Below are 23,477 nucleotides of genomic sequence, written 5' to 3'. Positions count from 1 at the left end.
TACTTCTAGGAAGTATCCCTTACTCTAATTTGTTTGATTTTTGAACTTGTAACCTTTGTAGCGATGAGTGCAGTGATGTATAACAGACTGATCCGGCAACCCTAACTCATGTGAGTAAAAGGGACCGCTCGCATGAGTCAAGACTGCCTGTTCAGGCCCTTGGTGCCTCAATTTGGTAACCTGAGGAGAATGTCCTTTATATTCCATCTAGGGAAACGAGGAGTATGTGCAGGTGTGCTCTTCCAAGATGAAAAAAGCAGTAAATAATTCTGACAAGATAACGGCAGAGATAAAATTGTGAGTTCTCTTCTGATTTGTGCAGTCATCAGATATCTTAATTTTATCGTGGAAAGAGTTGAATATGTAAGTATAAACTGGTTTTAATTGCAGATTAACTGATTGTACTGTCTTTGACTTTGACATTTGAAAAAATGGAAGACAAATGTATACAATTATCTCCAGAATTAGTAAAGAGATTTAGACTTGAGGTTGAATTCTGGCTTGTTATGTGTTGACATCATTTTTTTCTACGGTTACCGAGAACTTTTCTGCATTTAGAGAGACTAAATCACTCACAATCAATTTGTCATCCAAATTTTGAACTCCCTCCGCAATACAGACTCAAAGGAATCAAGATGAGGTTTGATTTAATGATAATTGAATAAAGGCAGTGTACAAAGGATTTGTCATAGGATTTGTTCCCGTTTGAAGAAATACCTGTAACAACAACCTTTAATACCTTTAATATACAGGTATCTCAGAATCATAGAATTGTTAGAGGGACCTTAAAGATCATCTAGTTCCAACCTCTCTGCCATGGGCAGGGACACCTTCCACCTTCCTCACCTGCTCAAAGCCCCATCCAACCTGACCTTGAACACCTTCAAGGGTGGAGCATCTACAGTTTCCCTGGGCAACCTGTTCCAGCGTCTCACCACCCTCACACTAAAGAATTTCTTCGTAATGTCTAATCTAAATCTACCCTCTTTCAGTTTAAAGCCATTACCTCTTGTCCTATCACTACACTCCCTGATACAGACCCTCCCCACCTTTCCTGTAGGCCCCCTTTAGGTACTGGAAGGCTGCTATAAGGTCTCCCCAGAGCCTTCTCTTCTCCAGGCTGAACAATCCCAGCTCACTCAGCCTGTCTTCAAAGGAGAGGTGCTCCAGCCCTGTGATCATCCTCATGGCCCTCCTCTGGACCCCTCTCCAACAGGTCCATGTCCTTCTTATGTTGGGGGCCCCAGAGCTGGACGCAGTACTCCAGGTGGGGTCTCACCAGACTGGAGTAGAGGGGCAGAATCACCTTCCTCAACCTGCTGGCCACGCTTCTTTTGACGCAGCTCAGGATGCAGTTGGCTTTCTGGACTGCGAGCACACATAGCTGGCTCATGTTGAGCTTCTCATCAAACAACACCCCCCAGTCCTTCTCCTCAGGGCTGCTCTCAGTCCATTCTCTGCCCAGCCTGCATTTGTGGCTGGGATTGCCCTGACCCAGGTGCAGGAGCTTGCACTGGGCCTTGTTGAACTTCATGAGGTTTGCACAGGCCCCCCTCTCAAGCCTCTCCAGGTCCCTCTGAATGGCATCCCTTCCCTACAGCATGTCAACTGCACCACACAGCTTGATGTTGTCACCAAACTTGCAGAGGGTGCACTCAATACCACTGTCAGATTTCACGTAAATCAAGGTAAAATGTGCCAATTTAGTAATATAGAGGAGTAAAACTGCATTTATTATTAGATAGTTGAGTACGGTATACCCAGCCTTCCATTGTGATAGTCTTAAGCACATTTGTAACAGGAGCCTTTTCTACTCAAGGAGAAACTTTTCTCCTTCAGTTATTTCCATACACCAAGCACTCTATTACACCACATATCAAGAAGACCGTTTGAGATCTGGCAGATGGCATGGCACTCGCAGTAAATCTGGCACATAATAGCACTGAGATCATTACTGCGAGTAAATGTCTCCATTGAAACTGGAAGTTGGAGAAGCTTTTGAACAGACACCATGAGCCGAGTAAGGAGCAAGGAGGACTCAGCCATAGGAAGGTGACATGGGTGATCCTGAGTGTTTGCACACCCATAATCATAAACAAATATCCAGTTTACTTCAAATGCCTGAAACCAAGACTGGATATCCTTATTATAAAAAAAAAATCCTAGAAAGTGGACTGCAACATGCCTGTTTATAGTATTTATAAACAGATTTGATTTCACCTTGCTCTTTTCCCTAGGCTATATTGCTTAGCTGCCTGTGATGAGGAGTCCCCCTCTCTGCCTGATTTCAGCAAATCTAATACCTGGTGCAATTCACTCCATTAGCACACACTGGTCAGGCAACTGCTTCTCCAGTGTATGGCTTGGTTGCCATGAGGTTGCAACACCTCTCCTAACCATTGCATTTTTCTCAGAACAATTAAGAATGTACTTCCAGGTATCTCACTAATTGCTCTCCTGAAAGGCTGCAGGATCAGACGCCTGTTGGTCTCCACATGAAACTTCATATTCTTCAAATATTCCGCTTCCGTGCCTGTTTGGATTGTGTCAGTACTGTGGTAGTATTCATAAGCAAATATGATTGTAATTTAGGCCTCCTCTCGTCATTGATGCATGAGAGATTTACAAGCATTAATAGGAGTTAGGATGTAAATCCCTTGCTCGACAATAGCAGCGAATAACCCCCTTCATATAGATTCTGATGACCTATGAACTAAGGGTCAAGTGGTCCACGCTACAAATTATCTGACAGCAACAGTTGCCAAAGCCTTGGGAGGCGAAAAAAAATAACAAAAACCTGAGGACTACGAAATGCGCAGTGTGTTTTCACAAAGAAAAAGCAACAACAGCTATTCCTGTAACTTCATGCATCAGCCAGTGACATAGCCACAAATTATAGAGAAGCAAAACAAAGATTCCTTCTTGCCTGGCAGCAAACTTCCTTCTTCCTCCAAAAATATACAAAAGCAGCTCCAAAATAGTCATCACAATTAATTACCTACCCAAGCTGAGGGCTGTGCAATAAATCTTTAAAGTTTTCAAGTGTGTTTTCAGTATAAGGGAACATTTGGAGAGTCAAGCAGCAGAAACCACAAAGTATGTCAATTCTGCAAATAAATGATGTTTTCATAACTCTGAGATAATCAGATTAGTTCTCCACTCCTTTGCCTCAAGTTTTATACCTGTCTAACTCCATTGATTTCAATAGGAGTTTAATCTACACCACATCAGGTCTATATCAGTCCTACATCAGTTGTAAATTGATCTACAGCAGTTGTAAGTTAGAGGAGGATCACACCCGGTGTAATAGTTCACAGGCCTTACGGTCTGTTTTCACATCTGCCTTCATATTTTATTTTGAAATCTCTTTTGGCTGCTGTAGTTTTTTTGTGTCGCCCCACAGGTGTGGAAGGTCCTGTGCATGCAGGGAGAAGATACAGGTCCGAACCATGGGACTTCAGGCGATTTCGGCTTTTATTTTCTAACCTCATTAAAAGCATTTTAATTTTTTGAACTGGGCATTATTTTTGCCCAGAGAGTGTCACGAGTCCGAACATTCACACTTGTGAAGCGTTGCTGATAGGCTGTCTGTGGGCACAGCACTTGACGTTAAAGGGAGCCCAAACAAATGTCCTGGTGGAATTTGGGCTGTGTTGGGACAAGGGTGGAAAGGAAGAGAAGAAAACCATAGGTATCATTTCCAAAACAGACACTTTACATATGAGCAACCTCACTGGGGTAAGGAACATCCCCAGAATCTGCATTTTACTCAATATAACGGGAGACATTTCAAATTCTAATTCAGTGAAATGACTTTCCATAAGCTGGTTGGACCAGGCCCATCATTACCAGATTCACCGATTCATAGTAATGATACCTCAAAACCGAGCATAAGGAACTGCGGCGTTTGTATCTGTTCCATAATTTGTTGAAAAATTGAACATTAGCGAAGCTAAGGGCAGCATGATAAGATATTGAAAAGACGCAAGGGGTCGTTTGTTCTCATTTATTTGAAGGTGATTCATTTGGCAGAAAGTTTCTGTGAAATTGCAGATGGCAAAGGAGGGTCTAGGTCCTGAGCCACCAGCTGAGCAGGGAAACTCAGTAGCATTTGTTATTGGTGTCTAAACACTTTTCTTTGTGCTTGCAAACCCCTGTGTGGCGAGTTTGAACAACATGACCCCACTAGATGTCCCTTCCTCTCAAACTCCAAGTCTGCAATTCCATTAACTCAGGTTTGGTTTTGAGACTGCTTTGTCAACCTCAAAACAAACACCGTTGTTTCGCTCTATGTTAAATGTAACGTTAATTAAAAGATCATAATCATTGCTCCCCTTTTCCCATGGAACCCTTAGACGAGAAGAAGCGAGCTGTGCCTGCCCTTATTGTAATTTATGCAGGTGACTGAGGGGATACCTATCTTGCCTGGGTATTGCTTAGAATCACAGCTCATCGCTTTGGATCATGAGCACAGCGGAGGCACCGGTCTGGGATGGGGCAGAGGTACAAACCAATGGGCAGAACGCACCGTAGGAGATAATGGGCGGTGGGGGGGGGGGAAACAACAAGGATGCAGGAGCAAACACGGCATGATGGAAACCCCTGCGTGAGGTTTTAAAGAGAAAACGAGTGCCTCGCGTTAAATCTGTTTGCAGGCATCTATACACCAGCTGAAGATGTCATCTTCCATTTCGTTTTAGCCTTTTTGTTCCCGAAGCTGCCATCAGCCTTGTTTTCCCTGCAGACAGTCTTGAAAACAAGATGCCAGATCTCAAGGGGCTTTCTGTTTCAGAACAAAATTTACAAATAAATGAAGGACAGTAAAATATTTCAGTGGTAAGGAAATGAATAAATTACAGCGGCTCTGACCTGCTACTGTTTTTTGTTTGTATTTGTTCAGAGATTAGTGGCAGGGGAAGCTGGAAATCATTCTCTGCAGCCATTATATTTCATGCAAGATAACACGCATTTAAAATTATGCCATCATCTTAAGTTTAATTGAAAGGCCCGTTTTTTTCTTCTGTTTTTAAAAGGGATGTATAAAGATCTACACTGGGTTCAATGTGTTGCTGCAAACTTTAATGGCAGATTTCACTTTTCAGAGTTCGTAAATCTTGCGGTTGCCCTGGAAAACGTGCTGGTAGCCCATGTTGCATCTGAATCAACAGCGGGCTTTTAGGTGGCAGAAGAAGGTCCTCAAGCTGGAGGAGTCTTTACAAAGGTGTTTCTTATGTTGTGCGTATTGACAGATACTGCAGAGCACGCAGCAGGAGCAGCTAGTGAGTCACCGCCGGTTTTGTATGCAGTAACATGGGGGTTCAAAAACTGCTGGCCATGTTCGCTAGCAATTTCGGTACAACCTGAAATGATACTGCTTCCATATAGTTTGGTAGAAACAGCATTTGCTTGTGCAAACATAATGTATTTGACTTTTCCAGGGTTTTATGGAATGAAGACTGTGAACATGACTTTGGGTCCTTCTTTATTTTCAAGGAAGGAAACAAATCTCAGGTCATTAAAAGCTGTATGGAAGTCCTGCTCTAAAGCAAACCCATTGATACTCGAAGTGAGCAGTAAAAACACCCCCGTTTTGAACAACTGAAGGAGCTCCAGGAATTACACGCATGTCTCATCTAACACAAACACTTGTTTTCCGTGGAATAATATTCACCGACTTTTGTAGAATTTGAACCAAATCTTATATTCAGTGCAGCGTAAATAGCAGCAGCATCATATGTCAGGACTCTACGCATTTTTGGTGACCTATGAAATGTATATGGGCAATGGAGACTTAAAAAGTGGATAGCAAAGAAGAATGGCCGTCAGTGCCAGCTTACTGGAGCGCTGGCTAGAAATGAGCCAGCCTGGAGTTACCATCTAAATACCTGTACATGTGCATCAATAGAAATATATGAAAGTATATATTTTTGTATGGACTACGTAAACACATATATGAATGTATGTATATGAATACATAAATATGTATTTATATACAAAATACAAAAATACAGAAGTATGTATTTATACGATAGCAGACGCAGGAGTGGAAACAAAATGTATTGAAAGGGAAATCAAAGTAACCTGTATGCTATTTGGAATTAAGGAAAATCTAGGAAAATAAATCTGGTAGGAAGAAACATAAAAAACAGGAGAAATAGTTCTGTGTGTACACTAACAGGAAAAAAAAATCACATAAATTGATAACAAAAAGAAAATAGAGGGTTTGAAGTGGAAGGCAGGCCAAATTCAACTGATTTGGTTCTTTTATTAAAATCCAGAGCAACTCCCTTAAGTTTGGCTAAGAATAAAATTGAGTGCTTTAATAGCAGTTCAAGCTAGGAATGGAAATAATCTCTTTTTAAGAAGAAAAAAAAGAAAAGAGGTGGTAGAGGCAAAATTACTAGAACGTCAAGTCACATATTGGAATGAATCTGTAGGAGGTTTGGTTCTCATTAACCCTGAAAACCAAAGAGGCAGGGTGGACTTTCTGACTTAGAACTCGTCCTTTTCTAGCCAAAGGTCCTCCACTGTGAAGAGCGGAGCCTGTGCCAAGGGCAGGAGCCAGCAATACCCTTGTTTGCAAGGACAGGTAAGATGCAGAGCGCGTTTAACTGAGCAAGACTCTCCCTCGCTGCCTCACACAGAGCTGTTTCCTTTCTCTGCAGAGGAGCCAAGCGGTGCTGGGAAGCAGGAGCAGGGAGGTAACCCAAGGCTGCAGGCTGACTTGGCTGCACGCAGCACTGACAGACAACCAGGTCTTGCCTGAAAGGTATGCCGGTCTACCTTTTGGCGTCTCTTAATGCCTTTGTGCGTGACTGAAGCGTTATAGCAGGTAATGTATTAATCATATGCACTCCCGTGCCTTACACGTACTGTTGGTATAGGCTGGGGCTATTAGCTGTCCCTTGCCTACAGGTGAATACCAACTGCGACTTGGCAAGCAAACGCTAACGTCTTAAGGTTCAGCAAACTGAAAATCTGATCGGGTTCCTTCATCTGATGCTAGTGAGAGCTTGAATTAACTCTCATTTAACACACTCAAACCTTGACTTTTTACAAGTGTCATGCACATCAGTTGAAGAACGGCAAACCTTGAATGGTTATCCTTCTCCATCCATTACAAATAAATCTAAGAGGCATTTCAAAGGTTGCAAACGTATTTTAAATAATCGCTCGGACATCCCATTGGCCACCATTACAAGCACATAGCTTCCAAGAACAGTAACTGGGGCACCTACCTACAAGAGTGAGACCCACTTACAACACTTCAAGCGATGATTAATTTTGCTCACATTTGTTACATTTCTCTTTGCAAGTTTGACATTTCTTAAGATAAAGCGGAAGGTGTTTATTGTTTAGTGAATCTTGTTAAAATAGATTAAAATGTGGAGTAAAGGCTGAAGTCCTTTCATGTAGCATAGATTCAGTTCAGACCGTTTTAGATCCTGTACGCTTAAATCTGCTATACATACAGAAAAATATGTATGTTTATAGGGAAGCAAAATTTTCTGTCAGTGAAAAGCCTGCCAGAAACAAGTCAGTTCAGGCAAAGATACATGTGCATACTTTGCCTAGGAGAAGTATTCTTGTCACATAAAAATCCCACCATTAATCAAAAATCACATTATAGCTTCTGGAATGAAGTTTCCTTTACTACTCTTTAATAATAAGCCTAAGATAAGATAAAATTGGTAATTGTACCTTCTCTTCTGATAGAAGATAATACTAAAGTGGTATAGAAATTTGAGTTACAAGAATATATTCACCCTGCTAATAGGCTTCCATTATGTAGTCTTTACTGATTTATTCATTACACATTTTCTCCACATATAGAAAAATTTAATTGAAAGTTACTTATTACATTGTTACAAAATGTTAACTAGAAAGTTTTCTTTAATCAAATGATCATTAATGCTGGGAGAGCTAGTTTATTTCAATAGTGCATTTATCGGGAGCAAGAATAACACAGCCATTACCAACAATAGTTTTACAGCGCTGTTTATTATGTGAACGCTTTCAGGGACTAAACAGACGCCGTTGCAGCTTGCTGGGGTAGCGTAATACTTTATTTATATTTATGACTTTTCTTAATCAAAGCTTTAATGACATGTGAAATGCAGGCAAGGTACCTAATACGGTGATTTATCAAAGGAACGACATCACCAAGGGTGGTAAGAGTTTGTAAAGTCAGATTCTGCCATGTGCCTGTCCCACAGAAGTGGGTGGAAGAGAAGAGTCCACACAGGCTTGGGCAGAAGAGCAACTTGGCATCACTTTCTCCAGCAAAGAAAGCAAGAGAGGGGAGAGCATGCTCAAAGCTGTAGCTGTATCTCAGTCACTGTTGCATATTTCCCATTCCCTAAAGGTGAGTTTTTATACCTCTCTGGTATTACTGTATCCCCTAGCAATAACGCTGCCCATATCCTTGGGAGAACTGAGGGCTCTTCTTCTAGCTGGACCAGCATCCCATTTTCTGAAGTCCTACGCAAACAGAAAAAAAAAAAGAAATCTTTTGCCCTGAAGCGGTACAGGACAAGGCACAAGAAATCCTCACAGGTGGACACACTAAAGCAAAGGAATATCTCCAGGCAGGCAACAGCGTAAGTGCACACAGCAGAGATTCCAATCCTGTCATATGAAGCATCTTTTTGAAAGAATTTTATCTTTTCACTGGGTATCAAGTTTATCAAAAAGCATGTAGGATAGCCCCCTTGCGCACCAGTTTTAGTTCTCTCCAGCCAGAAGTACAGACCTGTGCTCCTACATAGTTGCTACGGACTGACGGAAACAGCCCATCTATGGTGTAGCTCCAGCCACCCTCTTTGAGTTTTCAAGACGTGTTTGCAAATATTTCCTATATTTAACAATAACCATAACTACGCTGTAAACATCTCTCTCATTTCTGATGGCACACTGCCCAAGAACTGCAGAAAACTGAGTCATGAGGTACATTCATAAACTCCGTGGCTGGCAGAACCTAAATCTGACTCAGACTCAACTGGCAGTGTTTGTTTCCAAGGTAAATTCGGTGAAAATCACTGAACCACAGAGTAGCTGGGAGCAGATACTGGAAGAAATCTGGAGAAATACCATGGCTAATTAAGTCACATGAATAAATGAGAAAAATACTCACTGTAAGTTCAGAGATGACACTGACCTACACGTTACTTTAAAATAAAGGTAGACCTCATGCTCCTTGTTACTTCATATCAACCCTGAGCTGAAGACACTGCTGCCCTTTAGTCTCCATTAAGGAGAGTTAATGGTTAACTCCAGTTAACCATTCTGGGACCACAAAAACAGCGATTTGAAATACACGTATGATATGGACGCATGCATTGAAATTTCCAAGCAATTTGCCATGGCCTATGAAACAGTCACTCTGGGGCGCTTCCAGTTTGAGTTGTAGCTGAGCAGATGTTCACTGGTGTTGCAAAAGTCCCGTGCAAACCTTACAAATGGTGTTTCACTAACTGTTACACGAGCATGGTGACACCCGGGTGCCTTTCATCACCGCGGCGCGGTGCCATCCCCGGCATCACCCGCAGCCGTACGGAGCCGTCTCCCTCTGACAATTGCAGTGTTGGCCTCCCAGTTCTTAGCGTGTTTTGAAACGTCTCCAGTGCTCTCTGAGGTGGGCAGACAAGTCTGATGGCAGCACAGCAAAGCAACTCAGGATTCGGTAGCCACACTAACCTGCCCCCTCGCCCTCTTCCTAGCCCCACAGAAACATGAGCGACCTTAGGATACGTTTATAAAAACTATGCTAAAGCAATCTGGTTACTTACTTTGTTTTCCTCAATTTGAGGGTTTCCGTCTTGAGCTCCTTGCAGCAAACAAACCTGAATGGTGGTTATTTCTGAAGCTGCTCGTACTCTGTGTGACTTGGCCTCTAGCCTGGAGTTCTGCTTTGCAACCAGCCCAAGGAATCACGTAAGAAAACCACACATGCTCAGTGATGTTACTCAATATCTGCGGAGGGTTATAGTTGTTTAGAGGAGCCAAATTCAGAATTGATGAGTAAGCAAGCATCGTTTAGGAGGCAAAGCCTTGCTCTGAGTTACACCCATCTGAAACCAGGGATTTGAGTTGCGTTTATAATGGTGCCCCTCCAGAGCAGAAGTTAGCCCAGGGAGGCTAAGCTAGAATAATTTAAAACTCTTTCCAACCCCTCAAAGACAAATTCTTCCTTGCCTTAGACGTCCGCTGATGTCAATAGACATGTTGAGACTGTAAATCAGGCCAGAAGTTGGCCCTTGTTTGGTCCAATTACCCCATAATAAACTCCCTGAGGACTACTGTACTGATCTGTAATTTGCATCTTTTCTCCTCTGAAATGGTATATTTATGTTTATAGATTGAGTTAGCAGTTCTAAGGGAGGGGAAAGGCTGCCTGAATCATCTACAAATGGGAAAATCCATATATTTGAAACTTGGTATGAAATACTTGCTTTTGGGCTGTAACCTTGTATACTGAGCTGCCGTCTAGAGTAAATATTTACAGCCAAGTTGCAACAAGTTCTAAGGATATGTGATTTTCTGAGTGGAAACACTGACACATAAGGGTGCGACTTACCCCCAGTAAAACACCGAGTTAATTGTAGGGTTTGTAAATGTCATCAAGTATAATCTTGAAATTAATTTTTTAATGTTCAGTAATGATTTTTAACCACGTACCAGGCAGCTGGTTTTGCGTCTGATTCCCAAGTTCTTAAACGGACAACTGTTTTCCTTTTAGTGACTTTGTCAGGCTTAACTGGGGATTAATTTGACCGCAGGTGTCAGATAAGCACAGTATTTTAGCAGCACTACCGAGAACCATGTGGACAAAATGCAGAAGCATGAAGGCACGTTGGTCAAAACTTTGAAAGATTGATGGAAGTGAGTTATGCTGCTTAAATATCTTTGTCTGTCCAGGAAAGCTAAACTTGCAAGTGGGGCGCAAGGTATGCTGCAGCTATTATTTTGCCATGTTCCCTGTTAACATAGGTAACTGGTCGGGCTTTTTTTAATCGCAATTTCTCTGTCGACATAAAATCTGGCAAGCAACCTTCATAAATCATGCAGTGACAGCTAGCGTGGTTGGCCAGTGCTAAACACAACTGGACTCTTCTTTTTAAGCCTTTGCTGCTTAGGTCGCCTGCGTCAGCAGTACTCCTCAACAAACATCTGCAGTTCATCTTATCGTTTGAAGAAATATATGAGTTTCTCCATTGGTGTGTTTTTTTTAGCTTCAGCTTCTTGATTTGTTTGAACGCCATCTGCTCCATATAAAATTCAGAGAATTCATGAAATGTGCACGCAGTGAGAAAATTTTAATTGTATTAACCTTTCTTTTGTGACCAAGATAACTTTTTGTACCCGTCATCTCCTGGTATGTTAAGTAAAGCAAATAGATATGTCTAATGTACTACCCAGTTATTTTCTTTAAGGTCTTCTATCTCTGTAATATGTTAATAGTCAGGTACAAAACCAGAGTGTGTTCCTTGCAGCAGTTAAGAATTATTTTAATATAGTTTGAGTTACGCATCCCAAAACAGTTTAGCAGCAGTAGTCTCTTTTACAGAAGATTTGCTCTCATCTCATCACTCTCTACCTAGGCGTGTATTACTTGCATCATCAAAACAAGCAAACGAACAAAATTAATTGTTCCTAGAACTGATCACAAGAGGACAAACAACTTTGCGAAGGACCCGCTGGCTGCCAAGCGCCGCGGCGGAGCGGAACGTGTGTCATGGCGTGCGATTGCCACAGGGTGGTAGAAGTAGTGCGGCTCCATGTCCACACCGGCACCCGGAGAGCAGAAATACAACTTTGGAGAGGACGAAGGAGGAACGACTTTCCAGTTAGCCTAAACAGAGGTATCAAAAATAAGGTTTAGCTCATGGTAAATCCAGATGGTTAAACATTTGACCCATATCTAATCCCGCTGCCGAGCGTGCACCACCACCGTCGCTGCTGTCATAACACAGCACATGCGCTTAAAATCACTTCTAGTTCCAAGAAGCAGCACGCGTTTTGGAGAAAATTAAATTTTAAAGCATGTTGCAGAAATAATAAACACGGTCTTGACAACATGTTATGACTCCAGCCTTGAGAGGAGCAGTATTATATATACTGAAAGAACTCCTTGGGACTGCGGCTTGCTGCTGCTCTCTGCATTTTGTTATGATAATATCACACAAAACATCGAGCAGCGCTTTGATCTTAAAGGAATATTTAGCTGAGACCTATTTACTGTACTTAATCATTTAATAAAAGGGTGAGGTCTTTGTTCACAAGAGGAGAAACGAATCAGAGGTAGAAATTCTGCCTCTCTTCTAAGTCCAGCGCATAGCACTGATGAATCCTGTAGCATATTGATTATTGCTGGTGAAATATAAAGGGGAAGGATCAAGAGACATATATGCAAGCTAAATCCTTGGTTTGTGGCAATTACATTAATGCCACTGATGTTCAAGGGAGGCTTGCTTGAAACACAAAGAACTGCTCGTTTATATTAGAATATCAGAGACACCTTGATTTTTTTTTTTTTAAAAAAAGATAAAATATTAAAGTAGGAAACATAGCATGTGTTTTATATAAATATAATATATAACTTCCAAATACCTTCATGTTTTATGTTGGGATGAATGTAGTTACGTCCAACTAACAGACGAGGAAGTGAGAGGAATATCGGGCTCAAGACCTTCAGGGTGCGGAACACGCTACATATTCAAAACCGGGCAAGGTTTATGTAGTATAGTATCATGTTTTAAACAGTTCATAAAAGAAGCCAAGTGACAACAGAACAGTGTGGATGATATAAAATAATGTAAACCTTCCTTCAAATATCAAGCAATTTTTTTTCTGCCTCAACTCACTTTCCACAATAGAGTGAGTGAAAAATCCATAGAGAATAAAACCAGTGATCCCTTTGAGCAAGGATACAAATTTACCTAGATATGTCAACCACACAGATTTATGGGACAAGGAGTTTTTCACCCTGAAGAAAGAAGCTTTCTTGTCAGTCATCTATAAAAAAAAAAGCTGAAAATAAAGCTCTCAGAGTTATTTTTATGTTTTAGGAATTGCAAGAAATTTCTGTTAGGGGTTGTTGGGGTTTTTTGTGGCTTTTTCTTTTTTTCTTTAAGCTTTCCCATAGCCATGGAACAGTTCTCTTCATGGATGTATAAGAAACACTTGTGTTGTGCTGCTATTAATGGTATGATTTGTTAGTGTACTTTTATGTATGGAGTGTCTGCATCTGGTAAGGTCTACAACTGTACCTCCTTGACAGTGCCAGATGTTGTGAAGATAAAATACCTCCTGTGTGAGGAACTGCTGGAATCGGGCTCCATGATAGGTGTTCTTAATACAGTTTAAAAACGCATCTGTCTTAAAATAATTTCAACATCTTACTTTTCTATTTATTGTTTTGTCAGGTCTTTCTTGTTACTGGGGAAATATTTTAGTGCCCCTACTAACTTGATGTTAAACTTGCAGCTTCGGTTTCTCCCAAGTTTTTTTGTTTTGTTTTGGTTTTTTTAATTATTATTCTGGAGCCACTGCCTGAATGATAGGGAGAAAAAGGAGGAAAAGTTTGTTGTGGGACCCAGCTGAGGTTAATCGGATTGGCCCAACCAAGGAATAAAAGTGGTCTGCGGGTATTTTTAAACCAGGTTAGCCATGAAACAACATGCAAAATAATGAGTCCGAATTTAGTCCAGGATTTGTTCAAAACATTGCAGTGAGTAGACAAGAGGGCTGATAGAAGGCAGGAGAAGAGCCCTGCTTCACTATCATACCCCATAACTCACTGCATTGTCGACCTCTTAAAATAGTAATGATACTTGACCCTTATTAGTATTTCTGGGCAATATATGAGCTTGAGTTTCCTTGGGTGAAAGCTAATGCCTCAGACCACCCTTTAGACCAGCATTCTATCTAGTTATAGTACATATTAATGTTATTCTTGGGTCATTTAACTTACTCTCAGTGAAGAGTGGAGAATGGTGCTAAGCTGTAAATCAGCTCTGTCCTGCAATGGATCCGTGCCATAACAGAGCATCTCGAAAATTCCAGCCTTGCCTGACCATGGTAAAGAGATTATGGTATGTAAAAATTCTGCTAAACATAGCTTGTTTCGTTTCTGTACTTCCCCGCTTCTCTGTCTGGCGAGGAAAGGTTAAGACCCGTTATGGTGGACAGTGCATTGAAAAGGAGGATTGCTATAATAAAACCCCCCCAGGGCTAAAACTTTTACCACATGTGGTTAAACTCTCCATCCTTTCTAAAGGTGAGCTCGGCAGCGAGGAAATTATTAAACAAGGCCGCTGACGCTGTGCATAAAAATTATTTTTTTTTTAATCCTCGGGGGAAAAAAAAATGAGTTCATAAATGTATTGTGTTTAAAAGGTATCCTCTGAGTGCCAGTGCTCACACCCCAAATGACGGTCTGAAACGTTCGGTGGCATTAGTCCATTTAACTAAATCCTGATTGCTTGAGATGAATTCATTTAAAAAGCAAATGTAATACTCCCTCAGCAAATGTTTCACTAACTGTTTCTCAGAATCATAAATATTTTTTTCCACACCGTTCTGGCAAACAAATAATGTTTACCTTTAGCTTCCTAGGAAAAGATTTACAGATAAGTCCCTAGTCTGTTTTGCAGATGTGCCTTGGTGAATTTAACAGTAATATATACTGTCATCACGGTTGTCTTCAAATCTTTGAAATCACTTTTGCCTTTTACAATACATATTTAATTGAATGTCTAGCTAGTAGATATGTATATGTATCTCGCTTTTGTGGGTGGGCATGTGTGTGCCTAATACATATATTTAGCACTTAAACATGGTACGATGAGTGATTGAGAAATGCCTGAGAGAGAGATATTTTATACATGCACATACAGTTTGTAAATGCGTAATCTCCTGAAATGGCCAGAGACCGAGAGGAAAGTGGAGAGACATCTGCAAATTAACAAATCATCTATCTTTGAGGTCATTCACAAATTAGTTTTGCAGAATACGATAGAACAAAAACGTAATTCTGACGAGCATTTGTTCTGGCTATTTATCACATAAAATTGTATAACAATATTAGACACAGGAATTTTTGCTCAGCTTATTCCTTATAGTATTACCACGATTTCACAACTTGGTGCAGATGTTTCATGCTGAATAATGCCCTTTGGTTGACATTTGTGCTCTTACCGTCAAACTTTTAAGTAGCTGTGATGCATATATTCCATAGGAACACTTGGGGGGGATGAGGGGAAGGTAAATAAAAAACAAAACCTGTTTTAGAAAAGGAAACTCTCCAAATCTGTTCCCGTCATGCCGAAGTGGAGGATTCTCTGCATTTCATTTGCTGTTTTTTAATAGCTACTTGTAATTTAAATTATTGCTCAGTAACACAGGCTTTTGAGGAAGCCTGAATATTCTTGGGATTTAGTTAGTCTTTGAAAGTGTAAGCCTTTTCCTGCTGCACCGAGGACGGCACGTCCCTCGGTTGAGATATATACGAAAATCTATTTCACATTGTACATTTATTGCTAATTTTATTGCTTGAATGGAGCAAGCGGTTGTATTTATACCTCAAAAGGCTATTGTTGTTAAATTAATTGAACTGTTTCGAAGTTCCTTTTTCTCTGTTAATTATTTAAAAACAAAATCAAAAGTCTTAAAAGAGCAATTTACTTATGAATTAAGGCTAAAGACAATTTTATGTTAAGTAAAACACAAATTAATCTGCCACTACAAAATGAACCTTGTTCAAAAAAAATCATACAATCAGTATATTGATTCCCTCAACGCATATTTTTCATTTATTGGTATTATAAGATTATGCTTGAGCCTGCAGCAAAAAAAAAAAAAAAAAAAAAAAAAAGGAGAGGGAAAAATTGAAACTGTGCACAAGAATGGAACCTTAGCTTAGTTTTATCTTGGCAAAATATTTTTAAACTATGCCTTAATTTTCAATTAGTCACATTAATTCTAGATTTTTAATGCTTTTCTTTTCATGCTTGAAGCAGTATTATATTCTTATTTATGTGCCTTTAGACAATTGCTAAAGAATTTTCAAGAATTTATACTGAATTCTTTGTCGGATATATGAAAAGGTATCTACTGAAAGCATAGTATATAAGCATTTTAATCAAATTAATGAATTTTTCATTTGTAAGATGTGCTAGATGTTTGTAAATGTGTTCCAGCATGAAACTTCAGCAGGCTTTGAACAAGTTTGTTAAGGATCAAATTCCCTACTGGCCTAACTCCACTGAAATCAGTGGAATTATTTCAGTGGAGAATTCGATTCTTTGTTACTGTGCGCATTTTTCAAATGTGCAATAACTTTATGCATATCCTTCATTTCCTTATATATACAGAATAGATTGCACAATTATATTTAACTCTGCTGCAAAAAAAAAAAAAAAAAAGGGGGGGGGGAGAAAAAGGGAAAGAAAAATCTTGTTTCTACTATTTTCTGAGGTTTTGGGGCCGATTCGCGTAAGACAAAATCCCCAGGAGGCTCAGTGCATATTCACTCTTAGGCCAGCATATCCAATACACCCTTTAGTCTTAGATTAAGGAATTAAAGCACTGCAAATGAATTTCACATCCAAAATCATTCAATTTGTCCCCTTTGTCTTCTAGAATCCTAAGCATATGGGACTGTACTAAGTATAGCAAAAATAGCTGCCGCTATAATCATAATTAGTACCTATTAGCCCTTCCTAGGTGCAAAACCCCAGTGATGAGAGCACAGCACGAGAACCTAGATAGAAGAGGATTTGAAATCTCTGTAGGACAGGATTGTTATTGCTGCCCTTGCAGGTTCACCAAACGCGCAGCGAGTGAGAGGGAATTGCTGGGCTTGGGAACCAGCTCCTACGTGCCTTTCCCATATACACAAAGATGTACAGACTGAGATCTTTTTTACCTCCTGGCTGAGGCATTTCTGCTTGTCCGAATACGCTTCCTGTAAAAACCTAAATATTTTAAAAGGGTAGCGTTATTAATTTTTAACAGCTGAGATATTAAAATCTGTTTTTCAGGACGCTGGAGAGATTTATTTTTTTCTTGGTGATACAGTGGATGGCAGCTGTTTTACACAGGCTGGAACAGCTTTTCAGTGACCAACTCTGAACTTTTTGCTGAATTATTTTGGCGTGCTTATCTTTGATAATACATAGAGCTTAGGTGCAGATTTCAGCCTCCTTTCTATAATATCTATAAGTTATATGCAATCACAGATCTAAAGGGTCTGTCGATAAAACAAAACAAGCGCAAATCTGACATGCAAATCTGACATGCAAATGTGACATGAAGATTTTCTGCCCAACGGTATTATGGAAAATGTCTGCTTTTAGACCCAGAGTGAAAAAACACGTGTCTTCCCATCAGCGAGCCGCGAGTCACGTTTGCAAAAGCAGAGATTCTAAATTGCGCATGGAAAATCAGCCCGGACGTCTATTTCTGCGTGGAAAAAAAATATGCCTCTCTATATAGGCAGCTCTGTACCCAGCGTGATGGGCTCGGGCAGCACGTGGTGGACTGCCTGAGCATCAGCAGCACCCGTGGGTTTGGATGGGACCCTGTGCCGGAGGGGCAGGGGAGCTGGCTTAGACCCCAGCAATACAGCACAAGCCTTCTGCACGGCGCAGCGGCCATCGATCCCCAGAAACAAAGGTCCCAGGAGCCTCCGAACGCCGGGGCGGACGAACCCCGTCCCTCCCACACAAGTGGCACCGCGGAACGCGGGGCAGCGCTGACACCGAGCGGGGACCTTCCAGCTCCCACCCCCCCGCCCCCGTCCAGCCGGCGGGGGTTGCAGCCACCGTGCAACAAAAGAAAATCCCATCTCCCTGCCCAGGCTCCAACGTTTGACCATCGCAAGGGGTTCTCAAAAACCTGAGGCTGTCATTTTGTTCGGGGCTTCGCGTTATCCCTATTGACTTCAAGCATAAAATCAGGTGAGAGCCAGAGACAGCTCATAAAAGTGAAGTCACGTGCGGCGAGGAGAGTATAGATATCATAACCTATGTGTGAAGGAAAAGGGAACGAGGTTATGATCATTGTCTGAGGAGATCTGTTCAAACAATCTAATAGAAAGATGCCCCCTTTAAATAAACATTAAACTTTTGCTAGAGGGTTACAATTTACAGTTCCAGCATGATCTTTTGAGATGGTGTGAATACATTTAATATAAAGATGTCGATACAGCTTCCCAAACGCAAGGCGTACCTTGCACCACAAGCTCTGCAACTACTTTTTTTTTAATCAATAGCTCATAAGTATTCATTGAAAGATATGTTGGTATTCTACCTGCAAAACTTAAGGGAGAATAGCCACGACCGCATTAAAATCAACATTTACCTTTGAGTCTTTTCTTAAAAATGACAAACTAATGGGACTTTTAAAGGAATTTTTAATTTATTCCAAGAGAAGAGTTTGGATATTTGCTACCAAATTTTCCACATAATTAACGCAGCGAAATCTGCTCGGAAAGCAAAGAAAAAACTGCGATTCAACAGCCAGGTCCACCACATGCATATGCAAAGGAGACAAGGGGAACTTTACCTCCGAGTCTTCCCTTTGCAAAGAGCCGCCCAGCCCCGACCCTCACCCGCAGCCCCGGCCCCTGCCGCTCAGCTCCCATCAGTTACCGGAGGACGCAGGTTCTCTCGTCACCTATTTTTCAAAGAAAAATATTTTCTTAAAAGGTGCAAGCTTTTCTTTCTGCGCGTGGAAACATTTTGATTGCCATTAGAGAAATGACTACCCAAAGCCTAGATATAATTAAAGGATGGGGTGTATTTTTAGATGCACTGACTGGTCTACATGCCTGAATATGAAAACATGTCATCTTCATTGGGATTTAGTTTGCGGTTAAAATAATGCGCAACATTTTCTCCAGAGTCATCTCTGTTTAATTTATTGCCTGCAAAATAGATTAATTTCATTCCCGATTTTTAATAATATATTGCACAAGCCAAAAAAAAAAAAAAAAGTAGATACTGAAAGGGCAAAATAACTGACATGTTGCGTACAGACCTGGATACCGAGTTCTGAAAGCATGGACAGACTTAGACGATTGTGCTATATTAAACTCAGTAATTCACAATTCATACGTATCTCTCAAGATACAAAAGTTATTACAGTGCCTACTTTTTAATAAAAAGATATGAAGGTAAATGGAGATGGAAAGCCAAAATTGTTAAAGGAATTGTGGGAATTGACTGATCCTTTCTTGGCAGTCAGCTGAGGAAGAAAAGTGTCATCCACCCAAAATGAAATCCTCAAGCTTAATATCCCACTGCTTGGGGATTTCCATCCCCCCACACCATTGCTAAACATTGGCTCGGTGTCCTGTACGAAACAAACCTCGTCAACAAGATGAAAGGCCCATCGTAGACTACCCTAGCCTCAGTGAAGAGCCTGCTAAGACCCCCATTCCACTCCCTCCACCCAGTGATGTTTAATTACTCATGTAAAAGAGACCTGCAGGGGAAGAGGTCGGTGGGAGCAGCCCTGTCCCAGCCTCCGGGCTCAGGTGTTCCCCCAGGAGCAAAGCTCAGAGGTCCACGTCCCCCCCGGGAGAGGAGGGGACTGAGATCTCCCTTCCTTGCCTCTACGTTTGGGCTAGTGAGTAGAAAAACACGACTTGGCAAGCCATCCCTTGCTTCCTTATTTATTTCTTCTTTCTCTCCCAACTCTCTCAAAAATCTCCAACCAGACAATTCAAAATAATTCAATCTTAAGTCTGAAGTCAGTGCAAGATAACCAAAATGCGTTTTTTTGGCCAATTTCCTGCTTTCAAAACCAGCTTGCTCTCATCTACTCAAGGCTGCCTAGCGCACGTTACTGGGCAGCTCTTCTAGTGTTGAACACGATAATTCGGAGGCGGTTTTCAGCCTTGCCCTGTACTTTCCCAAGCAGCTCCTCCCAGGCGCTAAGCTTTCTGATGCCCAACTCGATTTGGCTGGCCTGATGGATTTTTTCCACTGCTTTAGAGCACTGTTGCTACGAAAAGAGTCAACCGTGTCCCTTGTAACTTCAAATATCAGAAGTGGCCTCTGAAGGTGACTTAACGCCAACAAGTGTGTTCTAGAGAGACGCTCATTTGGCAGCACTGTATCACCAATTAGACCAGGAAATTTTTGCCTCAGTTCCATACTGTTTTCCACATCTCTCTCTGTGTGCGGTTCATTGCAAAGGAGTGTCTTCATGCGTTGGCTATTCTCCATGTAGCTGCATTGTCCAAATGATTTGTTACTCGAATGATATATTTCCCCAATGGAATAAAATGAAAATATACAGTACCACGGTAATTGACATAGTCCAGGATTTTGCTGCATTGTCAGGTATTATAACTGTATATTCCTATTCTGCCCATGCAACTTACTTCAACACAAGGGTTTTTAAAAAAAGGAAGAAAAAAAAGAATAGAGGAAAAAATCATGTGTATTAACCGTTTTCCTGTTTCTTCCTCTTCCCCCCTAGACCTAGGAGCCTCAGTACTGTGGTGCACACTCAGGCCAGGTCACCGCGTGGTAGCAGGTCGGGGCTTGGGGACTTCAAGAGCTGGCTATGAGCTGCGCTGATCCGCCCATGTGGCGTATTTTGGCTCAGTGCACTTGGTGGCTACCATCTGCTTTATTTAACGACATAGTAAGCATTTGGTTAAACCGAAGAAAACAAAATCCTGATGTGCATTACGGGTTATGCCTTTGGTTTGTTTCTTTACAGTTAGAACCAAACTTGTGGGAAGTGATTATGGTTTAACAGATAGATTTTTGGAGTAGGTTTTGGAGGGATTTGCAGAAATCTTTTAAGTGTGAATGTGATGTTGGCCACAAAATTCAGGCATAGCTCTGGATTTAAATTTTCCCAAAAGGTGGGAGGTAGGCTATTGCGTTGGGTCTGGATCTCATTCAAGCTGAGCATGATTCAAGCTCCTTGTAACAGATGACTCCTTTCTCCTGGATTTCAGCAGCAGGCTTTAGTACATCTACCCTGCATCTCCTGAACCAAACTCAACCTGAACTATGGTTTAATAATGACAAATGTCCTCTCGTAGCTAAGGCGTGGCCATCAAAAGCGGTTGTGTATTTACACAACATTAGTACAGAAGATCTGACTTCATGACCAACGTATTGACCCAACGCACTTTCTTCTTTCATGTAGAGTGAGGTCGTCTGCCTTCCTGTGAGACTGTATGTTGTACATACCAGAGCTGCCTGGAAAGCCACTGTCATCTACAAAATGATTGTAATGATTCCTTCCTTTCGTTCATTCCTAACTCTTTTTTAAAAACAGAATCCTTGAAATTCTCTTTTTCAGACTGGAAAAGCTCTTAAATCGCAAAACCAGAGCTCTTCATTCCTGACCAGTTAATATACGTATACGCTAACCTGTTTTGTGGTCTTTTAATACTATTTTTTTCTTTTACAAGTATATTGCTCAGAAGCCATCAGGTTAGCAGAAGCATAAAGACTGACGTTTACTCACAAACGAAGCTACACAACATTGCAAAACTCCCTTGGGGAGCGCGTGGAGGAACCGCTGTCAGGAGTGTGCCATCCCCAACCCCATCCACTCTTCAGCTCCCTACCCGAAATGTGCCGATTGCTTTGTACTCTGTTTCGGGGGTTTTTAACTTGTCTGCTAAAAGCTGGACACAGGTGCCTGACCTCACGTGGGCCACAGATGATCCATGGCAGGAGAACGGCACCCCGTGCCTGGCACGGGCTCAGACCAGCAGCACAGAAGCAAACATCTCCATTAGCACAATAGCTGCCCTATGAGTCAGGTAGTCCAGCCGGCAGCCTCTTCCCATAATTGTTTGTCCTCTGTAATTAATTAAAGATGAACTGGCAAATAAACCCCACACTCCCAAGTTTTCAATGCGCTCAGCATCCAGACCTGGCAACTCTTCTCCACCAGCTCCCTAATAAATACCATCCATAGGAGTTTTGTGCGTAATTTGTGTGTAGGCTCAGCTCGGGCTGTACTTGCAATACAGTTTCCAGCTGTTCAGCTCCAATTTGCACGACGAGCAAAAACTATTTATGAAGCTTCAGCAGCCGTTTATAAATAGTCACATGATAAACAGTGGGTTGTGCTGTGTGCAAGAAAATTCAGCGGAGACGTCGCCACGGAGTATATCATTGCTTATTAGGAGCTAAAAGGGGCCTCAGAAATGTTTCCCAGCGTGGCAGCTTTCTGCAGATCGGCAGGCAGGACCACGGTGGATCTCCCTGCTGGGCTTCTCAGCGCCTGGGGTGGTACCCGGGGCTGGTGCGGGATGCGGAGCGAGGAGGAAAACCCACATCCCATGGCCATGGGGTACAAATTACTATGGCCACACAGGGAGCCCCAGCCTGCCTGCAGAGCATCCCTGTCCCCCTGACACGCAGTCCCAGCCCTGGACCTGGAGGAGCCACCTCCATCCTGGTTCACTTGAGGAGCATGCAGCCCGTCCCACACCAAGCTCATCCTGAGCGTGCCGGAAGGTTTCCTTCCTCCACAGCACCAGCTGCATAAGGGACACTGAATCTAGACCATAAAATCTTTTTTTTTTTTTTTTTTTTTTTTTTTTGCCTAGGCCGGCGCACAGCCATCATCTGGGAACAATGAGAGCTGTCAGGACGGGGGAAGGGAGCCGGCCAAACTGCGAGCGCGGGCTCAAGAGCCGATGGAAAGAAAGGAAACACTCCTCAGGAAAATTTTGCACTGAAAAAACCCAAATTCTGTTAGCTGAAAATGAATGCTCGGTCTGTTGAGATGTGCCCTGTGCCCAGCGAGCAGCGTAGCAGGGACAGGTGACCTATTTCCCTTGGAGAGGAGGGAGAGGTTGCTCTCTATCGATCCCACCCTTCCTCTATCAGTTTATATATCAGCTTCTACGGCCTGCGGAGGAAGCAGCCAGTAATGGAGTGAATCATTCACAATGAATAAATCATCTGACTAATTTAGCTTGTTTTTCTGCTCGTGGCTCTTCCATGAACAGATCGCCATTTCACCAAATTTATTCGTTATTCAGATTTAACTTGCAGTTTGGGAGTCTTTTTTTTTTTTTTCCTTTCTATTTTTCACTGCTGCAAGTTAGCCAAAAAAGCTATTAGCTGGGTCATGACTGGACAGACGAGTTGCGTGAGGCTGTCCCCAGCCCTGGACGGGATGAGTTCAGCATGGCCCTTGCAGATATTTGCATCAATAAGCAGAAAGAAAAAATCAAATTCGGTAAACTGCTAAAGGCAACAGAATCCAAAATTCAGTTTCTACAGAAACAAGTGTCCTTCAAGACAGAGCCTCCCGATGTCTCTGTAAGACAGACACTCACGGTGTCAACACAAGTGAAAGAAAAACTTAGATTGTCAAGATTAGTGTAAGCATTTTTTGCTACATGTGTGTTTTTAAAGCCAGAAGGAGCCATTAGGTCATCTGGTCCCACCTCCGGCACAAGGCAGGCCATAAAATTTCATCCA

This window comes from Larus michahellis, chromosome 7, assembly GCF_964199755.1.
Source record: "Larus michahellis chromosome 7, bLarMic1.1, whole genome shotgun sequence".
Taxonomy (NCBI): Eukaryota; Metazoa; Chordata; class Aves; order Charadriiformes; family Laridae; genus Larus; species Larus michahellis.
This window is presented reverse-complemented; position numbering follows the sequence as displayed.